General features: G+C 54.2%; 1 long non-coding RNA gene across 1 annotated transcript; it reads right to left on the reverse strand.

The window, feature by feature from the left end:
• Window positions 1-4,627: 4,627 nt before the first annotated feature.
• Window positions 4,628-9,009, reverse strand: LOC136006374 (uncharacterized). The gene is made up of 3 exons (XR_010609100.1): window positions 8,835-9,009; window positions 5,300-5,409; window positions 4,628-4,652 (listed from the first exon to the last, which is right to left on the reverse strand). It is a non-coding gene; the product is annotated as an uncharacterized LOC136006374 (long non-coding RNA).
• Between the last annotated feature and the right edge of the window lie 755 nt (window positions 9,010-9,764).

The following is a 9,764-nucleotide window of genomic DNA, read 5'->3' on the forward strand; positions in this document are numbered from 1 at the left end:
AACAACACCAGCCACTTTCTGGGATGCTCAAGCATTTAATAAGAGACAGAGGAAGGTTTCTGGGTGAAAGATGGAGCCTCCTGGTCCGGCAGGGTCAGCGAGTGGCCCTGCTGCTGGCCCGGCTCCTTTGGCCAGTGCTGGTGTCGCCTTGGAGCATCACTGATGGGGCAGCTTCTTGGTGAGTGCAGCGGAGTCTTCAGAGCTGCTGGTCTGCCTCTTGCGAGTGCAGCGGGGCCCGCGCTTGGAGCTGGCCCTGCCCTGGCGGGGAGCAGAGGGCCCAGGCACAGCCTGTCCTGGCTCCTGCTGCGCAACTTCCTGCTCCGCTGGGGTGGGAGCGGGGCCGCAGGCAGGACCCCCCTGCACGGCAGCGCTCGAGGTGCTCGGGAGCGCGTCTGCGTCCGCCGCGTCCGCGCTGCTGGAGGGGGCTGCTCTGGGCACGGGGGTCCCCAGCGTGCAGGCAGCGGGCCTGGGGCTGGGCTCGGGGCTCAGCTCCCAGCCCCCGGGGCGGTCAGAGCGGGTCACTCTGGTCGTCACGATCCACTCGCCTCTGTGCTGGCTGCCAGAGGAGGTGGTTCTCACCACCAGCTTGCCCTTGCATCGCTCCTGGCAGGCCTTCCAGCTGGTGCTGGCCACAGGGCTGCCCTCCCGCCACCAGCTGAACTCAGCCCAGCACTCTCTGGCTCCGTGGCTCTTCCCCAAGCCGCCGGCAGCACGGGAGTCCTCTCGGATCAGGAGTTTCAGCGCTTGGGCCGCGCACTCCTTCTCTGTGGCCTCGAGGAGCCTTCGCACGAACTCCGACGTGTGGTCCCGCAGGTCGGGGCGCAGCACCTCAACCAGGATGCTTTCATCCAGGCCGTAGACGGGCAGCGCGTCCAGGATCATGTGTGTCAGCATGTACGCCTTCATGCCCTTCACCCCAAAGAGCCGCTGCATCTCCCGACACACCCAGGGCTTCAGCAAGAGCAGCAGCCGAGGGTACTTCTGGAAAAGGGACGCCCAGGCAGAGTCCGCGAAGCCCCCCACAGACCGTGGATCCATAGCGCAGGGTTGGTGCACCGCGGGTGCTGCTGGCACTGGCACTCCAGAAAGACCTTCCTCTCGGGCGTTGAGTGATGCTGCTGCACGTGCTCCTCTGGGAACTCCCAGAAACCTTCCACTGTCTCTTATTAAACGCTTGAACGTCCCAGAAAGCGTCCGGCGTTGTTGTCCAAGTTTCCAGCTGAGGATGAAACATCATCCTACCCTACAGCCCCCCCTTCTCACACACTTCATCCTTCCTGAGGGTGCTTCAACACAGGGCCTTCCCTTTGCACCATTTCTGATGCTTTGGAGGCAGCAGAGTCCGGAGCAAGGCGGGATGCTCACTGCCCTGCAAAGCGCAGCTGCGGGCTGCACAAGGGGTTTCATTTGCCATTCTAGTGAACCATGTCCACAGCCCTCTCCTCAGGGTGTGATGGCCATGGTGGGATTCGTACAGCTAAAGAGCTGAAGACCGCATGTCCCAGTTCCTTCCTTCACTGTGAGGAGGGCGCCTCGCTGGCCGGTGCCTGGCGCCTGGCGCCCACAAAGCTTTTCATTTTCATTCTTCATTTGAAATTCTCATTTTGTTTCTTTTCTCATTTATTTTTCTCTACAAAGCTCAGCTGCTGTCTGAGACAAGGGCCAGGGCTCAGCAGCATGGCCTTGGTGGCTTGCAGGGGGAGATGGTGCAGGGTGGGGGACCAGATCCAGTCCTGCATTCGTCATCACTCAGCGCGGGCAGCCAGTCTCCTAGGAAACTATGGGAAGGACTCGGTGCAGTCACAGACCCCCAGTTTTCCCCACTTCCCACCCTCCAGACCTAGGAATCAGCCTTAAAAAGAAATCGCACTGTAAAAACCCAGCTTTGGTGAATTGGCTGGAGGGGACCTGTTCCTAGCACTGTGATACTGTGTGAGTCCTGCTTGGTAGGAGGAAGAAAAGGCGAAGCAGGTGTGAAGGAAAGAGGCAACACCCCAGTGCAGCTGGTCCAGCCTTCCCGTGGTGAACGGTGCATCTCTATGGAGAGCTGGAATCGCACATTCTGCCTACTTGAAACCAGACGTTTTTGCGGTTTCGGTTTGTGGAGGGAAATGTGGAGTGAAATTTTTGCCCATAGTGAGAGGGCTGAAGTAACCACCTCAAACATTGGCCCAGCCCCGGCTATGTGCAGGCCTCGCAGCTTGCTCAGCACTGCCTTGGAGCCTCCGGTTGTGTTACTTGCTTTCAGGGTCTCCCGAACTCCAGTAAAAACCCCACGAATGACACGCCAGAAAGGCATCATTTTTTCCAGGAGGTATTTTGTATCGGGGAAAAACCCACTGGAGTGTCAGAGTGGGTGTCACGGTGTTCCCCCTTCAATGGATATTCATGTATCGTCCTGCCTTTGAAAGGGATTGGAATACAGCTTTAACAAAATTAATAATTGCCCAGTGGATGTCTGGATTCATCAAGAGAGGCTCCTAAGTGTGCTGCTGCTGCTGGCTGGGGGAATGATGCCAGGGAGTGTGGAAATGTCATGGAATTCTTGATCAAATCCAGCCGGCAATCACTCCAGAAATGGCCCAGTTGATGCACCAGCATGGAAGGCCTGCCAGGAGCGATGCAAGGGCAAGCTGGTGGTGAGAACCACCTCCTCTGGCAGCCAGCACAGAGGCGAGTGGATCGTGACGACCAGAGTGACCCGCTCTGACCGCCCCGGGGGCTGGGAGCTGAGCCCCGAGCCCAGCCCCAGGCCCGCTGCCTGCACGCTGGGGACCCCCGTGCCCAGAGCAGCCCCCTCCAGCAGCGCGGACGCGGCGGACGCAGACGCGCTCCCGAGCACCTCGAGCGCTGCCGTGCAGGGGGGTCCTGCCTGCGGCCCCGCTCCCACCCCAGCGGAGCAGGAAGTTGCGCAGCAGGAGCCAGGACAGGCTGTGCCTGGGCCCTCTGCTCCCCGCCAGGGCAGGGCCAGCTCCAAGCGCGGGCCCCGCTGCACTCGCAAGAGGCAGACCAGCAGCTCTGAAGACTCCGCTGCACTCACCAAGAAGCTGCCCCATCAGTGATGCTCCAAGGCGACACCAGCACTGGCCAAAGGAGCCGGGCCAGCAGCAGGGCCACTCGCTGACCCTGCCGGACCAGGAGGCTCCATCTTTCACCCAGAAACCTTCCTCTGTCTCTTATTAAATGCTTGAGCATCCCAGAAAGCGGCTGGTGTTGTTGTCCAAGTTTCCAGCTGAGGATGAAGCATCATCCTACCCTACAGCCCCCCCTTCTCACACACTTCATCCTTCCTGAGGGTGCTTTAACACAGGGCCTTCTCTTGGATGGTGCCTCTGTTGGTGCCTCAGTTCGAGAGATAGCAGCTGGAAGACTTCTGTGTCCTTTAAGAGAGGAAATAAGAAAGAAAATAAAATGAAGCTGCTCCTTTCACAGGGGGGAGGAAGCTGTGACTTGTGCAGTTGCAATCTTGCCCCAGGAAGTTTTTTCCTCTCTCTGTGACTTTTCCCAGCTGGAGTTGATTTAATCAGTTCTGCTTGTCCCAAGGACTTGCAGCAGTGGTGTTATGCTGTTTGCATTTTGCAGAAGGGGAGAGCTCTGTCTGGACACTGTCTTCAAGGAAGCCATGCCGTTAGAGTATCTTCTATGTAGCCCAATTCAGAGACCCACAAGATCAGGGCTTTTCAGGAACAAATGGCACACAGAGTATTAACAGACTGCCCCTATGTCATGTGGTGCTGTTCAGCCTGCCTCAGTGTGGGAAGCATCGCTGCCAGCAGCTCACAGAGCCTGGGCAGGTTGTGGGTGCCCAAGAGCCAGCAGTTCCTGGCTTCCCTCCCTCCTCCTTCACAGCCTCCTCTCAGGCCCCCAGGGGCAGGCATTATGTCCCCTCCCGTGTCTGGAGAGGACTTTCAGAAGTGTCCCTGTGTCCCCTCAGCTCCCCCCTGCCATTCTAACCAGCAAGTGTTGAACAAAAAGCTCAGGAACCTGAGCAGAGCTTTGGCAGAACCAAGCTACCCAACCGAAAAGCTGCCTCCCATAGCTTCCCTCTGCCCAGGCACGCTTCCTGCCTAGGGTTTCATTGTCCCTGCTCGGGGCACCTCTGACACAGCTGGCCTCCAGGTACAGGGCCCTGGCTCTTCAAGCCTCTGGGTGCTGCCTTGGCAGCTGTGTTGCCCTGCGTGCCCAGCACTGTGCTTCCTTCTCCTCTTCCCTCCTCTCCTCTCCACCCTCCACAACAGAGCTGTGCAGCCATGGCAGGGCACACTGCCAGAGACCAGAAGGGGCAGGGACCATCAAGAGCAGGGCTGCTGCCGAGCTGCTATAGCAAAGCCTTGGGACAGGGCTGCCCTTCAGTAGGACTGAAACTCCTCTGTCCTGCAGTGGCCTTGCCCTGCCCCACCAAAGCTCACCCACCGCTTAGTGCGCATTTCACAGCCACCAAGGAAAGACCCACAGTGTCAGACACAGTGCTTTGCATAGAGGTCTTTACTGATCAGAAGGAAGCACTGCTGGTAACAGCCTGGCTGGATGGCGCTGCTGCTTGTGATCCTGGAGGAGGCTTTTCTGGACATCAGTCTTGGGAGCCTCTGTGCCTCAGAGGCTTTCCTGGATCCCACTGTTGTGCATTGGATCTGCTCCCCAGAGCTGAGGAACTGAATAGAAAACTCTGTAGCCTTGCGTGCAGAGAGAGGTTAGGGTGCAGAGCAACACTACAGTTCTAGTCAGGACACATGCGGTGAGATCTGCTTCTGGCTGGAGAGATCAGAGCCATGGTGCCTGGGATGCGATCCCAGCCTGCAGTGCTCCACACCATGAGAGCTGTCAGGAGAAGCCCCCCTTGGCCCAGGAGTTGCAAGAAGTCGAAGGAAGAAAGGGCAATGCTAGGCAAGGGATATGTTTGGAGATCTTTACATGAGGGACTCCTCCTCACCACCACAGAAACTGGCTGTTCCACTACTTTCCTGAGGAGGCGGGTTGCTGTTCCTTGCAAAGCCCACTGGGTCCCTGGGGAAAGTCTCCTACCAAAATGAGGAGCAAGTCCCACATCTTGACCGAGACCCTCCTGCCTCTCCGCTCTCCCAGTCATGGCCACCCTATGGTCTCACTCAGCCCCACAGTGCTGACTATGCTTGGGGCTGCAGAGAGGCACCAGGCATTGGGGATTGAGCCGGGACATGAGAAAGGAAAGGATGCTAGCCTTGTCCAGACCCATGGCTCTGGGATTTGCTTCCCCCCACTGCCAGCTGGGCCATCAGCCCCCAGCTGGCCCAGGTCTGTCCTGAAGCTGGTCCACGCTCACCTTTGCACATATGAGTACTGCGAATGGCAAAGACTCAGCCTGTGCTCTGGGCTCTCCTCATCCTCTCCTGGTGTCTTGCCACCACGTGGGAATGCCACGAATGCAGGACCCTGCACAGAGAGAAGAATAGGAGATGTCGTTGGGCAATGGGAAGGTGCCTCGAGCTGGTACAGTCCCACAGAGGACAGTCATCCTCCACGCTCCTATGCCTTAGGGACCTTCCCACCTTGGCTCCCTGGAGGACAGGAATGCTCTTTTCCTAATTATTTTTCACTGCGGCAGTACCTGGACCTCCCACTGCTCTTGCTTTTCATTCCAGGCCTTCGGGGGTGCCACTTTCGCCCTTGTCTTCTGCTGGTACTTCTTGCGCAACAAGTCCCAGAGCTTATGTTTTCCCTCCTCCTCCACACACCTGTAGATCGGCGCCTGCAGGGCCATGGCAATGCAGCAGTGGGCGCTGTCAGTCTCCCCTTGTCCTGGGTTCAGCAGCAGCAGTTATTTTTCTCCTTCTTAGCAGCTGGTGCAGTGCTGTGTTTTTTGGTTTTGGCCTGGGAACAGTGCTGATAACACCGATGTTTTTAGTTGCTGCTCAAATGTTTCGTCTGGACAAGGACTTTCTGAGCCTCATGCTCTGTCAGGGAGGGAAAGCTGGGAGGAAGCTGGGACAGGACACCTGACCCAAACTCACCAGAGAGGTATTCCATACCATAGCACGTCATGCCCAGGATGTAACAGAGAGTTACCCGTAAGGGCTAGGGACGGCAGGGTTGGAGGAGGTATCGGTCGGTGCTCGGCTGGGGGGAGGAGTGGGGTGAGTTATTTGTCAGCTGGTGTTGAGGTGTTGTATTCTTTCCCCTTGTTATTTCCTTTATCATTATTATTATTGATGGTAGCGGTAGTGATTTGTGTTATACCTTAGTTACAAAACTGTTCTTATCTCAACCGGTAGGAGTTGCATTCTTTTCGATTCTCCTCTCCATCCCTCCGGGAGTAGGAGGAGGGCAAGAAGGGGGGAGTGAGAGAGCAACTGTGTGATTTATGGATGACTTTTGTTTAAACCACAATACCCCTGCAGAGGGCTGGGGGAATTTTAGCTCTCCCCCTCCCTCCCGCCCCTTCTTTCCAGCCTCTCCATCAGCCCTGGTTTGCTTGCAGTCACAAAAGTACAGAATCATCAGGGTAGGAAGGGAGCTCTGGAGATCATCACTGCCAGCTCATGTTCTTTTTCTCATCGACCAGCACCCCCAAGTCCTTCTCCGCAGGGCCACTCTGAATCTCTCCTTTGCCCAATCTGTAGCTGTGCCTGGGATTGTTCTGACCCAGGTGTAGGACCTTGCACTTGTCTTGGTTGAACTTCATGAGGTTGGTATCAGCCCACCTCACAAGTGTGTCAAGGTCCCTCTGGATGGCAACCCTTCCCTCTAGCGTATCAACTGGATCACACAGCTTGGTGTCATCGGCAAACTTGCTGAGGGCGCACTCAATCTCACTGCCCATGTCAGTGATGAAGATGTTAAACAAGACCGGTCCCAACACTGATCCCTGCGGGACACCACTCGTTACTGGTCTCCAGCCGGACACTGAGCCGTTGACCACAACTCTTTGCGTGTGGCCATCTAGCCAGTCCTTTATCCACCGAGTGGTCCATCCATCAAATTGATATCTCTCCAATTTAGAGAGAAGGATGTTGTGTAGGACAGTGTCAAACGCTTTGCACAAGTCCAGGTAGATGACATCAGCTGCTTTACCCTTGTCCATCAGTTCTGTAGCCCCATCATAGAAGGCCACCAAATTGGTCAGGCAGGATTTCCCCCTAGTGAAGCCATGCTGGCTGTCACCAAGCACCTTGTTGTTTTTCATGTGCCTTAGCATGCCTTGCAGGAGAATGTGCTCGAAGATTTTGCCAGGCACACAGGTGAGACTGTCTGGTCTGTGATTCCCCGGGTCTTCCATTTTCCCCTTCTTGAAAATGGGGGCTATATTTCCCTTTTTCCAGTTGTCGGGAACTTCACCTGACTGCCATGATTTTTCAAATATGATGGCCAGTGGCTTAGCAACTTCATTCGTCAGCTCCTTCAGGACCCGTAGATGGATTTCATGAGGTCCCATGGACTTGTGCGTGTTCAGATTTTTAAGATGGTCTCGAACCAGATCCTCTCCTACAGTGGGCCCAAGGTCTTCATTCTCACAGTCCCTGAGTCTACCTTCTAAGACCTGGGTGGTGCAGTCAGAGCCTTTGCCAGTGAAGACCGAGGCAAAGAAGTCATTCAGAACCTAAGCCATCTCCAAATCCTGTGCAGCCAGTTCTCCCGAGAGCTTCCTCAGGGGGGCTGTGTTGTCGCTAGTCTGGTTTTTGTTTGCTATGTACCTGTAGAATCCCTTCCTGTTATCCTTAACATCCCTAGCCAAGTTTAATTCTAGGTGCACGCAGGCACCTTGGTAAAGCTACTCAGCATTTGCAGGAGAAAGTGTCCCACGATTACACAGAGCCTCCCGGGTCTGCTAATGTGAATTTGGCAGAAAATGGTCTACCACTGTCCTCTCAGAAGGCAGAAAATCTCATTATTCAAATGAAGCAGTCTCTCTTGTCTGTTTGTCTCAGCAGGTAGCGTGTCACCTTCTGCCAAATCAGTAAATAGAAGTACTTGCTTCCATCAGAGCACAGTATCAGTAAGACAGACACGGAAGACATCTTCATGAAGCACTTGGCAAATAATGTGATGTTGGGACCACGAGTGCTTCATTAATTACTACAAAGCTTGTTAAATGGTAGACTCTGTTCAGAGCTGACAGCAGCAGCCATGATCCCATGGGCCTTCAGGTCACTGCTCAGCTGTGACTGAAAACTTTCATCAGAGATCATGAAAATGTTTGGAGTGTTGTAGCTCAAATGCACCCAAGAGGGAGGTTAAAAACTACTGATCCCACTTTGGCAGAAGAGTACATGCTTTTCACCTTTTCTTATCCTGCACCCCAGGTTTTGCTGGAGATAGATCTTTGGCTTGAGCTGTTGCAGCTGGTCTTAAAATTATAGAATGGTTTGGGCTGGAAGGGACCTTAAAGCTCAGCCAGTTCCAACCCCCTGCCATCGGCAGGGACACTTTTCACTAAAACACCAGGTTGCTACAAGCCCCATCCAAACTGTCTTCTGGAGTTAGAACAAAGATCAGACTGCAAGAGAAGCTCACACATGAAAAAGGCAATTTACAAGCTCAGTCTCCTGCTGTCAGAAACATTTGCACTAGTTATCGCCCGTGTCCCCAACACACAGCTCTTCTTCCGCTGCACGTGCAAGAGGTTCTGTATTATATCCTCTTCCTTTTCAGAAGTAATCCCACTCTAAGAGATACAGAAAAATTGAACTGTAGAAAAAGAGATGAGAAAGAGCATGGGGAGATGACGGTTAAAATCAAATGGAAGCCGAGTGGGCTTTTTCATTGTCAGCACAGAGCTGATCAATGAGCGATAAAACGCAATTAAAACACAAGTCTGCACTCAAATGTTTCACTAGGGAGGTATTTTGTCCAACTCTTACCTAATCTCATCTGGGAACTGTGCATTTGTAACCAGGAAAGTAGAGATGCTGTGCTGGTGCAGGAGCCTCTCAAACCGGTTGATCTTCAGGTATCTGATGGGCTCTCCCATCAGTGACAGTGCTCAGTGCTTTGCAGTCATTGCTTCGTCAAAGCGAGCTGCTTGTACTTCTGAGAAGCCTGCAAATACAGGGAAAACCAGGCTTAAATCAAGAACAAAGGGAAAACACCAGGAGCTCAACTGCAGCATCCGTGTGAAAATGCTGTCTGCAGGTTTAACCGACCTGAGCCACATGTGTTGCACCCATCAGAGGGCAGGGGAGAGGCAACTACTCCTCCTGGAGTCCTCAGTACAGGAAAGACATGAACCTGTTGGAGAGGGTCCAGAAGACAGCCACAAAAATTATCGGAGGGCTGAAGCAGCTCTGCTCCGGAGACAGGATGAGAGAGTTGGGCTTGTTCAACCTGGAGAAGGCTCCAGGGAGACCTTATTGCAGCCTTTCAGTTCTTAAAAGGGGCCTGTAAGTAAGATGGGCAGAGACTTTTTAGCAGGGCCTGCTGCCACAGGATGAGGGGTGATGGGTTCAAGCTAAATGAGGGAGATTCAGGCTGGATGAGAGAAGGAAATTTTGTACAATGAGGGTGTGAAAACCCTGGCACAGGTTGCCCAGAGAGGTGCCGGACGCACCCATCAGAATGGTGGCATTCAAGGCTAGGTGGGATGTGGTTCTGCCAAGCCAATCTAGTTGAAGATGTTCCTGCTCATTGCAGGGAGATTGGACAAGATGTGTTTTGAAGGTCACTTCAAACCCAAACCATTTTGTGATTCTATACCAGGCCACATGTTCAGATACGAAATCAGCTGACTACAGGAAAGCTTTTGTTCCAAATATGTCCCTGCGCATTTCTTTGACATGCCTCGATGTACTCAC

This window comes from Lathamus discolor, unplaced genomic scaffold, assembly GCF_037157495.1.
Source record: "Lathamus discolor isolate bLatDis1 unplaced genomic scaffold, bLatDis1.hap1 Scaffold_160, whole genome shotgun sequence".
Classification (NCBI taxonomy): Eukaryota; Metazoa; Chordata; class Aves; order Psittaciformes; family Psittacidae; genus Lathamus; species Lathamus discolor.